We start from the raw sequence: 15,593 nt of genomic DNA on the forward strand, positions 1-15,593 counted from the left end.
CGCACCTACCGGCATATCACGAGTTTCATCAATTCCGATAAGGTGACGAAGGCCCTTCGCATAACCAATCTACAAATCAAGCATGCTTCGTATTTGAAAAAGCCCTCATATTCACAAAAGTACAATTTTCTGGACGAATTCTTATGTTCGTCATGTGGAATAGGAGGCAGGGAAAATAGTTAGGGTAGTAAATTGTATATGTTTGGAAGTTAGGACGAGAAAAACAGAATTGTTTGACAACAAATCCAAAATACTTGCCTACTTTCCGATGCGTCCACAAACCCCGGACCGAACGTATTGTAACGAGCCTCGTGAGTGATATGCCTACAAAGCGATGACGTATTATGCGGGATATTTTACACGTCACCATTGCATAAGCGCTTTTATAAGTCCCAGTTTTAACTGACCCCACCTTGGCTGGTATTTATAAAAACAAGTATATGCTTATAAGCATGTTCTTTAAGCATGTACTTAATACTTAAAGAATTAAGTAGAAGCATAGCCTTATACTTGATTTCATATTTATAAAACAAGCATTTGTGGATGATGCTTGGCTTGTAATTTTTAAGCTTATGCTTAATTGCTCATACTGCATAACAGGGTGAAATTAGATTTCCCATGTGGTATTTGTGGTGTAAGGCTGGTCGGTTTCGTGATTATGGCAATCATTGCTGCCCTGGGAATGGGGAAATCCTTTGTTATTGAGGTCACGGATAGTCATGCCTGTCCTTAGTGCATGTAAACCTTCTGGTTTGTACACCAACTGTTAGAATCCTATTAAACGTTACCTCTTCCGGTTGCTGAGGATTCCCATAAGGTGTAAAGAGCCAGGGGTCAATGCCGTATCCACTATCCCCTAGCAGTAATGCATCCGTCCTCATAGTGGACAAACGATGACAAACTACCGAATTTCTCCATATTCTACTGTCGTGTACAGACCCTGGTCACTCGGCTACAATACTTGTGAACGTTTCCTTTGCATCACAAATTCTCTGAACGTTTAACGTAGCCTTTCCACTCCGGCCTACGTATTCGTCGCCATGTGCATGCCTCCCTTGTGTCTTCAGAACTCGGACGTGGGTACAGTCGACAGCACCTATCGCACAAGGCATCTCATAGGTCGTTTGCCAGTTGTCCATTGCTGACTGCATCTCATGCACCGTGCTTGGGAAATGTATCCACAGTCCTGCATTTTCAACAATCTTGTCGAGTACTGCGTGGAATGTTCTTGACACGGTGGGTTGGAAAATTCCAACATCCTCAGCAACACCCATCTGAAACCCTGGGTCCGATATATATCGAAGGAAAGTCTCCATTTGTGTCTTTACTGTCAGTGCCCCGCCACGAGTTTCTCCACTATCTTCTAAAAAATGATCAGCAAACCATTCAACATTTTGCTCATCAAATCGATAAAATCGTCGATGAAATGCTGGGCAACATGATTTTCTTGGGGTGTACTCCTTTGGATGTCGCCCCGCAAGTGCAAGAAAAGCTGCCATGTCAAACACGTCTTCCTACTTCGAAGTTCAAGCCTGGTCTGAAGCTACCTGGAAAAATCTAAGGATATCCTTATAAGCATATGCTTAATACTCGTGTTTATAAATATGGAATGAAGCAGAAGCTTAGACTTTAAGTTTTGGCAAGATGCCTGAAAAGCAGACACTTATACTTGAAGCATAAGGTTACAGGTACAAGCATTACCTTAGGTTTTATGAATATGCAGCGTACTTAACACTTGAAAATCCAAGGATAAGCATATGCTTGGTTTTTATAAATACCAGCCCTTGTCTCGCAGACGCAAAACAGCCAAATATAACATTTTCTGTTGTCCATAATCGTGGTCTTGGTTTGTGACAAAAAGCACACCAGTTTGTCTTGAATCATGCATGTCAATCTGCTTATGATTTCCTGCGGCATTCCGGTGTAACATCTGTGGTTGTTTCCCATGTGTCAGTGTTTCCAAACAATAGGCAGCTGGAGAGACCATGACTTTTCAATAGGGGGGATACACAGAAAAACTCGTCAATCTATTTTTGAGCGTTCCCAAACAATGAGGGGAAACACTCAAAAACAGAAACACTCAAAAACATTACACCGGGTTGATTGCTCAACTCGGTGCTGTCGAAAAACCTGATTTTTGACAAGGCCCAATCGACCGTTTTTGCCAACTTATCGGGGTGAAATGCCCCCATCAAATTTGATGACGTATTTCGCAAATTTCGTAAGTGATAAGTATAAGTATTGGGATAAGTTGTGGATCTCAACCTCACTAATGACATTCTTAGGCCTAATTTGTATGATGCATCAAGACTGTGTTGGGTCCAATAATAAAGACCCGTCTTTAGTGCGACAGGGTATTGTCGTCTACCATGACCCTGTGAGTTCAGGCCTTGTTGATTTTCCTTGATTTTTGCTGTTTTGTGTGTGTTTTGATAACATAATAGCATGTTTTTGTGGTGTAATTCTCTAAAACAAGCCACATTGCTTATGTTTGTTTTGGTTGGCGCATTGGATCGCTCTAGAAGACTAGTTTAAATTTTGCCTTGTGTTTCAAGGGTATCTTTTGACTTTCTAGTTAATAGAACTATAATCCAGCTAGGATGGTTAATTCTGTGCTTTGTTTGAATGTTGGAATTGGTGTTTGCAAGACATTTAAAGCTGAACTAAATAGTGCTCATAGAACAATTAAAGCTGAACTGAATAATGTTGGACTTTGACTATCCCTCATATGGACTATTATCTTAAAGGGGGGGGGGGGGAGATGTCTCATATTCAGCTTGTTCAGGCTAATCCGGAATCGGGCATGGAAACAACTACAACAATGTTCAGGGCTTCTAAGATGGCTTCCTGTATTTCATGATTTGATATTAAATTGATGTTTCATAAATCCGCTGTTTTAAAGAATATATTACCCCATCCTGAAACAACATGGTCATCCTTTTTAGCTGCGTACCTCGCTGCGGATCAACGGTACAGCGGAAGAGTTAAAACGGAAATTATCGGAGAGATGAGTAATGTTCATCTCTTTGGTGACTATGATACATGCTAGCTGTTGATTAACTCCTTTCCGCCAAATTTCTTCATCGCATCTCAGCGTTGATGTAACTTGTCCTCTTCAGTGAACAAGTCCTCAAAGAAAATGTGGATGGTTGCCGCCAGAAAGAATTGACCAAACTACATGCATTCAACCCGTAGCTTTAAAGGCTTACAATTTTCATTAAGAATTTGAAATTTGTTATCGAATTTGAATATTTCTAATGATGTACTGAATATAAACCCGTGTTCATGTTGTTTTTGTGTTGACAGATAAACATATTTAGCGAATAAAGCGATTTTAAGAGTGTGTAGCTTTTTCTGACTCACACTGTAGATAGGCAAACGTAACTCGAGACCTCTGCAAGGCAAAATAGTTGGGTTAGTGTTAGAGATAGAGGTCAGACTTTCTTTTGCAACTGAATAGTTAGGTAAGTGGTAGGGATAGAGGTACTGCCATGTCATACCTTCTTTTGCCACTGAATAGTAGTCAGTGCATAAGTTTCTTTGAACCTGTTTTAGCTGACCGAAACACCTTGGGGAAAATAGGACCCCGGAAAACCCGGGGAACATAGGTACGTGTTCTAGGGCAGGCCTTCCAACTTGTCGTCCAGCACACCCTGAAATCAGAGTGTATCACTTGAAAAACAGCCAAAATTTGTGCTCACTCTGGTAAAGTTAAGTAAATGGTCTGTGTTCACAAATCTGGTACCATGGACAAAAATATGACATAATATGCACTGAATTTTTAGGTAAATTAACCACCGGGTTACTTTGTATTGCACGTAAGAAATTAAGACGTATTTTGGTATTGCGTTAGTGTTTCATTGAAATAAGAGAGAGGATAAGAGATCGTTCCGCTAACACTAACGATAACGATAACGATATTTTTAACGTTACCGTATCAAATAACGTTTTTCAGGTAAAGAGACAGTTGGCTACGCTATTTAATTTATTTATTCGTGTAAAATACATGTACAATATTTGATATAACATGACAAGACATTGGATTATGAACAAAATAAAACGTACATGCATTACACTGGTAACCATGTAGGTCGAGACCTATTATATGGCACCAGATAATATGGGTTGTGTCGTCGGGGTGCCGGCGACATGCGCACTAAGTGGGCCGACAGTTTGCACAACGGCAGAAAGTGACGAAAGTGCACATGTCGTCGACATCCAAACGATCCAACCTGTCAAAATAATAAACATTAAGGGACGATTTAAAATGCATTTTTTTCAAATTATGTAATTGGACCGGGAGGCTGTTCCACAGCTTCGGTGTCCTCACCCAGTATGAGGCACCGAACGTCTCCGAGTGGAATCTCGGCTGCGCCAGTCGTAAACCGTCGCCCCTTACAGCCGGGGTTATATAAAAACGTGCATTAAAATCCAGGACATTATAATAAGAATCGTGCATAAAAACTAGATCCTTGATTTCCCGACGGTACGACAGGGGCAGCAGAGACAACGCTCGCAGACGCTCCACATATGGCATATCAGGGCCTAAAATGTGACGAGTCACCCTCCGCTGGACACGCTCTAAAGTTTCAGGATCACGTCGCACATGTGTGTCGAATACCACCGTACCATATTCAAGGCGACTACGCACAAGTGATTTATACAACATGATATTCAAATTAACGTCTGCAGTACGCCCGCATACACGCCTGATCATACCCCACATTCTACTTGCACTGCTTGCAATACCATTGACATGAGATGACCATGACAGGTCCGAAGAAAAGACAATACCAAGATCCTTGAATTTATCAACCCGAGACAATGCAAAACCATTGATATTGTAAAAGAAGTGTGTCGGATTTAACTTCCTAGTAACACTTATGACCATGCATTTGCTTGGGCTAAATGTCATGCCCCACCGTTTACTCCAAGCGTACAATTTATCAAGGTCGGTCTGAAGTAGCAGACAGTCGGTTACAGACTCTATCTCCCTACACATTTTGGAATCATCAGCAAAAAGATCCATGGCAGTACCGTCACTAACGACCTCAGCAATATCATTTACGTACAATAAGAATAAAAGAGGTCCTAAAATTGACCCTTGCGGCACACCAGACAGTACATCTAAAAGTGATGACTCCGAGCCATTAATCACAACTCTCTGCTTCCTATTTGTAAGATACGACGTTAACCAACTCAGAAGACGTCCACAGATTCCAAAGGAACGAATCTTATGTAATAAGAGGCAATGGGGAACGGAATCGAAAGCTTTAGCAAAATCCAAATATATAACATCAGTTTGACCCCCACTATCTAAGACCTGACCCAGTCTATGCTGGAACTGAACAAGCTGAGTGGCCGTTGACCGCCTGTTACAGAAGCCATGCTGGCCTTTATAGACTGACGGACTTAAGACTGGATAGATACTGTTATAAATGCAACGTTCCATTACTTTAGAAACCACAGATAGGAGAGACACGGGTCTATAATTTGAAATCAAATGCTTGTCTCCCTTCTTGTACACTGGCACAACGTAAGCGATTTTCCAATCGTTTGGTAAAACACCTGTCTGCATTGAAACGTTGAATAAAAATGCGAGTGAAGAACACAGTGTAGAGGCACACTCCCTCAGAACACGATTAGAGACCCTGTCAGGCCCACAGGCCTTAGTCTTGTCCAGCCTGTTTAATACCGATTTCACCTCAACTGCTGTAAAGTTAACAGAATCAAGGTTATAATTATCATACATAGTAACATCAGGTTTTCTCAAGTCGTTGTGATGAGAAAAATTGGAATAAAAATAACCATTGAAGGCATTTGCCTTGCGCAGAGGAGTCACAAAAGACTCATTGCCCAGCTTCGCTGTCTCTGGTACAGAGTTTGATTTGGTTTTTGCGTGATAGAAGTTCCAAAAACGTTTTGGGTTTCTACGCACTTCTGATCCAAGATTGTTTACATTCGCTTTGTATTTGTCACGGGTCAAATTTCTGAGTTCATTGCGCAGGCGCCGGTATTTCCTCCAACTATAGTCACTGTTCCTGTTTTTTGCGCAGCGGCGGGCAGCATTCACTTTTGTTGACATGCGTCTCACTTCGCGGTCAATCCATGGCGGATAGCTTTTGTCACGAATAGTTTTCCGCGGAATAAAGCGGTCTAATCCAGTGTTATACACACCTAGCCACTCTGACCACAAATTGTCAATGCCGTCCTGGCCATTTTGCAAACAGAAATCAGAGTTGGGACCAAGCTCGTCACAAAGGAATGACCTTAGACCTGTGTAGTCCGCACGCGTAAAGTCATAAACAACGCGCGAAATTCCAACACGACGGGGCATTCTAGTACGGAAATTCGACACTACGGGAAAATGATGAGAATCGTACATTCCTGGCCATGTTTCCGTGTCACTGAATCGCTCTGGTTGATTTGTCAGGATTAAGTCGAGTATGTTTCCATGCTTATGAGTAGGGTTGAGGACGAGCTGTGTTAAGGAGAAATCGTTCACGATATTACAAAACTCCCCAGACACATGAGAGCCATTGACACTAGACACAGTGTCCCAATTGATGCTCGGAATGTTTAGGTCGCCTGAGAGACAAATATTGCTGAATTCTCCCTCACAACTTTTGAGAACGTCCCTGAGGTCCCCCAGGAACACCATCTGCTCATCGACATTATCCGGTGGATTATAGCACACAATAAGAGCAAAAGGCTCGTCAGAATCTGGTTTGACCTCGCACACAAGAATCTCGGAGTTTTCTTTTTCCAGATCAGTTCTACGGTACGACGGCATGTCCGATCTACATGCCATTAGAACGCCGCCACCACGTTCTTGGTCCTGCGAGTTGCGGTCCCTTCGATGGATGGTGTACGAAGGCGGCAGTATTTCACCGTCTGCTACCTCTGCGTTTAACCAAGTCTCCGAAACACACACGAAATCAAACTGATTGCAAAGCACCAACTGCTGGAATTGCGCCAGCTTATTTTTCGACCGATTTACAGTTTTTAGACTACGAGCGTTCAGCAACATAAATGAGTGGCCATCCCTGACTGCATGTTCTCCAGCGGAGTTGTCTCGACACATTGCGTCATCCTAGCGGTTTGCATTCGCTCCACGGTTATATCCTTCCTGGCGGTTGTTCGTGTTTCGTGTTACTGTTTGGTTACCCTGAGGTCGATTTCGGCTATTCATTTTATCGTTTCGATTATTCTCGTTGGGGACATATTTCTGTTGCTTGGCGACCACTCGCGAGCCTTTGACCTCAAGCACGTCGCCAGCGCCTGGGAGATTTTTCACAATTGTCCGTATATTATTCTCGGCGATTCTCTGTGACAGAGGCTTATCGTTCGAAATATACACATTACTGTACTGACGACACTCCTTAAGCGATTGTTTAGCGTCCATTATCAGAGATTTGTCCTCATACGACCGGCACGTGGCAATAATCAGGCCTGGGCGGTCATTGTATGAGCGTTTGCGTTCGACTTTTTGAAAAGACAAGTCCTTCAGCTTTAGCCCTTCCCGCAAAAGGGCTTGTGTCTTGTTTGCGACATTTTCATTCTTTCCCTCCTGTAGATTTCGAATCACAATATTCAAAAACTCCGCGGAGTCATCCGACTTTCTTCTAAGAGCAGCCACCTGAGCTTTCACTTCTGCCACTTCCACTTTTACTTTCTCACTAACGCTATTTTCTTCCAATTATTAGCGTAGACCTACGTCAAACACAAATGCGAGTCCTTATTTGCGAGCATACAAAAGCGGGTTGCACATCGGTTTAATACACCAGTTTCGGACCACAATAAACCTGGTACAATCATTTGCCCCAGGAATTTGAAAGTGATGTTCTTTCACTTCTTCATTTTATCTGCCAAAAATGATAAGGGCAGGTCTATTGTCGTCCGTGGTTGTTGGTACATTCAATCTGATTGCCCAGTATTCAATGGTTGTTCCGCTCACCAAATTGACCCAAGGCTTCTGCTATTGAACAAGATGAACCCGTTGGCATTAGTCGATGATCCGGAGGATTTACTTCAGCTTTACAATGCAGCACGCCGTAGAGACGTCCCATTTAATCGCCGAGGAAATGCACGAATGTTCAATTTGGAGAATCGAACTGATGAACAGTGTCGAAGTGACTTTCAATTTGACAAGGCAGACGTAATCAGCTTGAGGGATGCGCTCAACTTCCCGCCCCTTATGCGATGCAAAAACGGTACGAGGGTAGGAGATACGGAGGCCATATGTGTGCTTCTCAGAAGGCTGGCGTATCCAAATCGCCTTTCCGACTTGACAGAAGTGTTCGACAGGAGCAAGACGGAACTGAGCAACATATTCAACACGTCGTTGGACCACGTCTTCAACAATTTTCATGGACTTCTGACAGAGTTGGACCAGTGGTGGCTTGGCCATGAACATTTACAGGAGTGTGCTGGGGCCATAAGTAGGCGTGGCGCCCCACTTGATAGGTGTTGGGGCTTTATAGACGGAACAGTGAGGGCAATCTGTCGTCCGATCTACGACCAAGAGGAAGTCTACAATGGCCATAAACGTTTCCACGGACTAAAATTTCAACCAGTCGTCATTCCAAACGGTACGATTGCCAACCTCTTTGGCCCAATTGAAGGCAGACGGCACGACTCAGCCATGCTCGGTGAAAGCGAGCTTCTGCAGAATATTCAGCGATTGTTCCGTGGGGCGAGAGAAGAATACATGTATTACTTATACGGTGATCCGGCATATCCTCTGAGGCCACAGCTCATGGCTCCCTTTAGAGGCGCAAATCTGACCAACGAACAAGAGGAGTTCAACGATCATATGAAATTTCCACGCCAAAGTGTCGAGTGGGGATTTGCCAAGATTATCCAATACTGGGCGTTTTTGGACTTTAAAAAGAACCAAAAACTGTATCTACAACCGGTAGGAAAATACTACGTGGTCGGGGCAACCAATTGCCATACCTGTCTGTACGGCAGTGTATTTGGAGCCTATTTCGACCTAAGAGCTCCCGTTCTGGAGGAGTACCTTAATGGACAGTAAAATGAGCAAAAGATGTAACAGGCTGTAACACCGGTGATCGAGAAATAAAACAACTAATCAGGGTACCTTCTATATTGTACTTTATATATTTTTTATTGAACGATTACTTTGAAAAAAGGTGAAACTACCATCTACAAAACCATCACGACTCCTGACATATCGTACAATCAGTTAATAGACCAAGCTGTTTCTTAAAGGCCATATATCAAGGTTTGAAAACATGCTTGATACTCATGAAATATGTTGAGGGTTAAAGAAACAAGATCCCAGACATTAAAAAAATTCTAATAATAAAGTCATTATTTAGTTATTTCAATTTTCAATTTTAAACTATTCGAATTTCCCACCACACACAACTTTAGATTAGTTCCACATGTGGCCGCTAGAGATTTTTTGATGACGTAGATCAGGTCAGTCAGAACAAAGCAAGATGGCTTCCGCATACAGTTCAGAGAGTGAGAGCAGTGAATTTGAGGATGTTTTGGTCGATACAGAAGGATATTTAAACGTTGAGCCGTACATGTTAGAGCCATTAATATCACTAGATCATAATGAGAGTGATCATTCGGACGAAAGTGATTAGAATTTGTGGTTAATCAATTTGCATGGCAGACCTGCCGATATAGCAAAGAAGACATTGATAGACGGTTGCAGATGCATAACATGTATGATTTTTGAACAGACTAATGTTGCACAATATTGTTTCGCCTCGTCAGTGTTGTATCGCCAGTTATGTCATGACGCTGAACTACTATTGAAAAGTGACGGTATTATGCACAATCATCTTGACGTGACGATATAATGCCGTGCAACGTTAGATAGGCCTAGATGTCAGATGACAATAATCTGTCATTGACAGTGGCTGTCACTGACACTGACCTGTGTCGCTGTCACCTTGCTATGGCTGGAACACAAGAAGACACTATGCGGTATCACAGGCCCCAATAGGGCCTACACATTATGTATAACAACCGACCTCAGCAGCCTCGGGCATTAAATGCAATTGACATGGTTGGAACAGCTGTTTTTAACAAGTGGCATTTAATATTCAGTTGGATGCAGATATCCGGCTTCATGTGATAATCCGTATCGATAAAGTGATCACTGCAAAGTTTGGCCGAAGGCCCAGGCTTCCAACACCCCAAACGTTTGCACTTCCGAATCCACAGCTTCCTCCTCTCTCGTTCAACTGGATTTGGAAATTAATGAAAATGGGTCCCATCCGTCATTCGATTGTTCTTTGTGCTATCCTTGACACAATTCGGAGCCACACAATACACCATAGTGAATGAAACACATTACTTCCAGGTGTGCATAATTAATTAAGGCCCTCCTGCTTTTATGATTGCATGACATGTACAGATAACCTGATCTACATCACAACTTTTGCTGAACCCGCCGCCTGGCTCTAACAAGCCAGTTGCTAGCCTGATTAGGTAATCAAGTTGTCAAACACATAATTGGCTATATCTTCAAAATGGATGGAGCTAATTGCATTTGGTTTTCTGTATTGTATAAAGTGTTAGGTACACTTTTGAAATCGTCTTACAGCAGAAAATGGCAAAAAACCTTGATATATGGCCCTTAACGTTCATCATTATTCTTCTCTCTTCCGCTTCCAATGCCATTCGGCTTTCTCTTTTCTTCCTTTCCAATTCCTGCTTTTTTTCGTCGAGTTCTATTTTCCTTCTTTCGATAGCCTTCTCCTCCCGTCGCATTGCCAATTCTTCCCTTTTCTGCTTCACCTCATTTTCGCACCTTTTTTCAAGATAGATGAGCGTGTCATCCTTGGGTTTCTTCCTCATCTTCGGTGAAGGACCAGACTCGGTTGATGGACCCGGCTTTGGTTCATTCTCATCTTCTGTGGATGCTGTAAAAGTTAGAATACGTTTAAATCATTTGTATGTGAAACGAGATTAAACCTGCATGTACATACCTATTGCTATTCTAGTTCCGAATAATGAAAATTGTACACTATTGGCTTGCCGGATTTCTGGCATTTCATATATAGCCTGTTGGATGGGACAGAACAATGAAGAAATGTATTTTATGGGCAAAAGCAGCCACATTCAAACGCCAGTGTGTATTACTTGCTGTGGATCAAAACAAACGGGAAGAAATTGGTATTTTTGCCTGGTCTTTTTCCCAGGCCCTTTAGGGCGTTCGTTCGAACCATCTCCGCCTTCGCTTTTTCTGTTTCCTTCTTTATCGAAACCTCTTTCTCTTGCTCAGCTTGAAGTTCTTTTAACTACTGCAGGAGCTGCGTCAGCTCGTCGAAGTTCTCATTAACACCAGACCTGCAATAAGTTTTAAATCAACAGAAAATTTAGCAAGACGGCTTTTCACCATTTTACTTATTTATGAAATTACTTAAAAAGATTATGCAACTATGAATACGTAAAACTGTATGGTCTTAAATGTCTTAATTCTTGAATACACCACATTTCAAGATTCTCGAGCTCTTATCTACTTGACATTCTGTAAAGACGTCTCTTTCCCGACATTGCAGTACATAGGACTCACTTCTTTCTACTTTCGTGATCGTCCTTCTTGAATTTCTTTATACGCAGGTCTACGTGTTCACGACAGAGGTGGTCATCGACAAGGAAACCCTTTCCACAGGTATTAAGATTCTCGGCAATTTCAGCCCCAAGGCGGGTTTTTTTCTTTCCTGCTTCGGCCAAAGGCTTGACGGCGAGTACCTCACGCAGCAGTAATACGTCCTGGGAAGTCGAGAACCGGAATCGCTTGCTTGCCATTTTAATTCTGTACTGAAAAAGAAGAATACACAATCAAATTGAACAGAAACAACATTCTGAAAACGGGTAGTGGCCAAGGTGGAACTCATATCACACACACCTACCTCTAAACAGTGATTGTATATATATTTGTTTATTCCTCCTTAGATAAGAAGACAAAATTTACAATGAATAGCATAAACGCTTAGAAATGAAAGTTAAATGAAATGACATTATGTACAAAGTGCTACATTTACTGGTTAGGGTCGTATACTATGTAGCTAGTTAGTATACCATCCAGCATTCTGCATCAATTTTCAGCATATGAATGTTATCGCTGTAGTCAAGATGATCAACTTGTTTCCCAAGAAGGGTTGCTGAGAGTTCAGAATCGTCCATGTTCCAGAGTGCGGCGTTGACAAAAACAGAACATTCATTTTCAAGTCGTTGCCAGAATAAATCTCGATTTTCGCTGAAATCGGGACAAACGCAGAAGAAATGTACATGTGGATCTGTATACGTTTTATGGCATCTGGGGCACTGTGTCGACTCGGACAGAATTGTAAGTGTGTTGAGTCTTGCGATGAAGGCAAAGTTTTTCTAAATCAAAGGATATTCTAGAGCGGCTAGCCAGATGAGCGAGGGATAGTCCAATGATTTTTCGATTTCGAGAGTTCTGTTAAGACCGTTATTCGCTCTACATTTTTCCGGCAAATAAAAAGTTCTCGTAATTGATAATGGTTATTTTCGTGAGTGATTTGAGCGTATGCCCCTGCGGCAGTACAGGTAAAGAAAATGTTTCACTGCGCATAAATCTTTCAAGAATATGGCGGAAACCATATTTGTCTAATGCAGCGCATTGATGGGGAATAAAACCTCTATGATCGTTGTTTCTCCTTTGACAGAATGCTTTATAGCGGAACTCGAACACTTGTAGCGGCAGTGAATGCTCGGGCATTATGGAAAGTTGTTTGAAAAACAGGATGCACTTTTCATCTAATAAACCTCTCAAACTACATTGTCCTATCATCGCTTGTGACTCACTGTTCGCGTGTACCTGCTGAAGCCCTGCATTCGTTTTAATCAGAATCGATGGGCGCGTTCGAGAATGAGGAGGTCAGATTCAGACATTTGGGACCAGAGTTCACATCCATATAGGGCTCTGGGCAAACAAATGAGGCAATAGAGCTTTATGCTGCAGATTGGATTGAACGAATTGGGTTGGATTCCTGGTCCTAAGATTGACATTAGTGAGCTTTTCAGCTTTTGAGCAGCCGATATTGCAATGTTGGTTGATTTTGGATATTTATTCAGTGTTATCCCGAGGTGTACAGTAGATGTGGTTTCAGCAATGGGCATAGGCCCTAGCCACCATGTTCGAAGTTCCTTCAATCTTTTCCAATGTTGCGCAGATTCGCCAAATACAATTATTGCACATTTGTCGTAGTTGAAGTCATATCTCCATTTGAGCGAATCAGTCAGTTGGCCGCGCCCCCATTTCCGCGTAATTCTCTCTGCGCTATGATGTCACTGCATATCATTACGAGCTCATTATATCGCGTACATTTAGGCGTGAAAAATATTAAGTCGGAAATCGATCCTAAAGTTGCCAAAATCTTTCTGAATGACATGTAAACGGAACATATTATTCTAGATGAAACATTATTTAGTAGTTTCATTAAGAAAAAAGTGTGAAAAGTCCTGAGGTTTGCTGTTTACGTGACTTTGAACAGCGGTCGTCGCCCGAAAATTTGCAATTTTTTCACGTAATTTTGTTGAATAAATGCACCTAACTCATCAAAAACATCGCGCGTGCTCAGAACTAATGACTGATATTTATTGTTATATGTATCTTTGACTGAATAACACGATAGTAAAAATGATTATTTCTGTCGCACGGCCGGAAAATACGTTTAAGTTGCCTCTGATTTTTGTCAGAAAATGTTGCAGCCGGATTTAGGTTCCGACCACACCCGAAGTTGAGCCGAAGAGGCCCGAACACTAGGATCGCCACCTTCGCTACAAAACGTGTTCTAGAATACTGATTATGAAAACTTGTCCAATAGCCCATCCTGCCAGCCCATCCTGCCGTCCCATCCCTCCTTTCATGAGACCACCATTGCCCAAATTTAATGACAAAATGATGCAAAGAAGAAACTTAACATTAAAGATAACTAATCCTCTCTTCTGCATCTTGAAACTCTTTAACAGTGAAACGCTAACATTGAAACAAGAACACTAATAACAAACAGACAGTCAATTGTTGAAGGGTGTAAAACACAATGCCAAATTCAAATTCTTGCAAGTGGTGCTGTTGAACTTTTCAAGTGGAAGGAATCAAACTTATTTTCATTCGTGACGTTATTTGCTAATGATTGTTTACACCATTCAACAGCTTGACATGTTCATCAAACCCGATTGACTGGAGAAGTGAAAGTATTAGCTGAAAGATAAAGCAGATTTTTCCTGAATCGAATGACAACAGCATGGATGTACAATTACAACAGTCAAATTGATGACAAACTTCAAGTTAAACCAATCACAATCTTGCAGGAAGATGTCCTGTAATAGGTCAAGTTTACACCTTTAACACTGGCATTGGTCATGCTGCTCAAATAACATACTTTATCAGCTTTTTGGTATTATCTTTTACTGATACAGCAACTCTAAAAATGAGATGATGGCAACTTCTGTGCGCGATGTCTGGCACAAAATAACTCTTGTGGGGGTACTGATGAGGCTATTCCCGGCTTTATAAGCATCATTGATGGCTTGGAAACCCGTTCAGACCCAGGCTAGGGTCAGGGAAAATAAACTATCCATCCAAAGGTCGTCCAAAATTACCAGACAATGCCTATTATTGAGCCATGTCACCTAGTAGGCCCTGGTGTTTTGGACCGTGAAGATCCACATTGTAATGTGTGTATGATTTCTTTTCCTGAACTATGGCAGCCTTTTACAGGCAAATCTGGCAAAAAAGTGCCTAAACATAGGCAACTAAAATTACCAAACAAACAAAAGATATATCATTATGAGAAAGTTTATTTTCACAGAGGAGAAACAGAGAAATTTCTGAAGAATCAGCCGGATTGCCCAACAGTAGTAGTAGACATCTCAGTCACCTGGATCTTTTCGGAAGTGAAGCATCATGGCTCGTGCTTTGCTGTTTGAGCACATCCACACAAATCGATAGTATTCCTGGTCAATATCAATGACGATATGGTGGAACACATGACATACCTCCAGTCTCATAACATAACATAACACTCACTCAGTCACTGTCGCTCTGACATTTCTGACGACTATTCTACCAGTAGCTTTATCAAAAGGCTCAAAATCATCTGGTCATTTGGCCACAAGTTGTAGAAATTATAGTCAGACTAAGCATATTCATCAACAGAACTCAGACAGGCTACCATCATGCCATTCTCACTTTTAACCACAATTTTTTGAGACACGCTGTGCATTAAAATATTTTTACAATATCGCGTCGTGCACGCAATTGCCGCGAAAAACGGCTTGATTAACATCACGTGATCCAAAACGTCATAAATATTAATGAGATTTCTTCGAAAAATCACCAAATTAAGTGCCAAAAAAGAAATATTTAGGAAACCGGGTGCTCAAATGTTTTAAAAGATATGAATTCATTTAGGATTGGTCAACCACTTCGCAAAAAATCAATTTACCAAATATCGCCGCAAAGCTGGAAAATATCTTTGAGTGAGGTATGTTCAGCGAAGATTGCGAAAATATCATCTTTCGAAAAATTGATCAAACTCGGTTGATTTTGCTTGGAATTTGATGAAATAAACACC

The sequence above is a fragment of the Lineus longissimus genome, chromosome 19 (assembly GCF_910592395.1).
Source record: "Lineus longissimus chromosome 19, tnLinLong1.2, whole genome shotgun sequence".
Lineage (NCBI taxonomy): Eukaryota > Metazoa > Nemertea > Pilidiophora > Heteronemertea > Lineidae > Lineus > Lineus longissimus.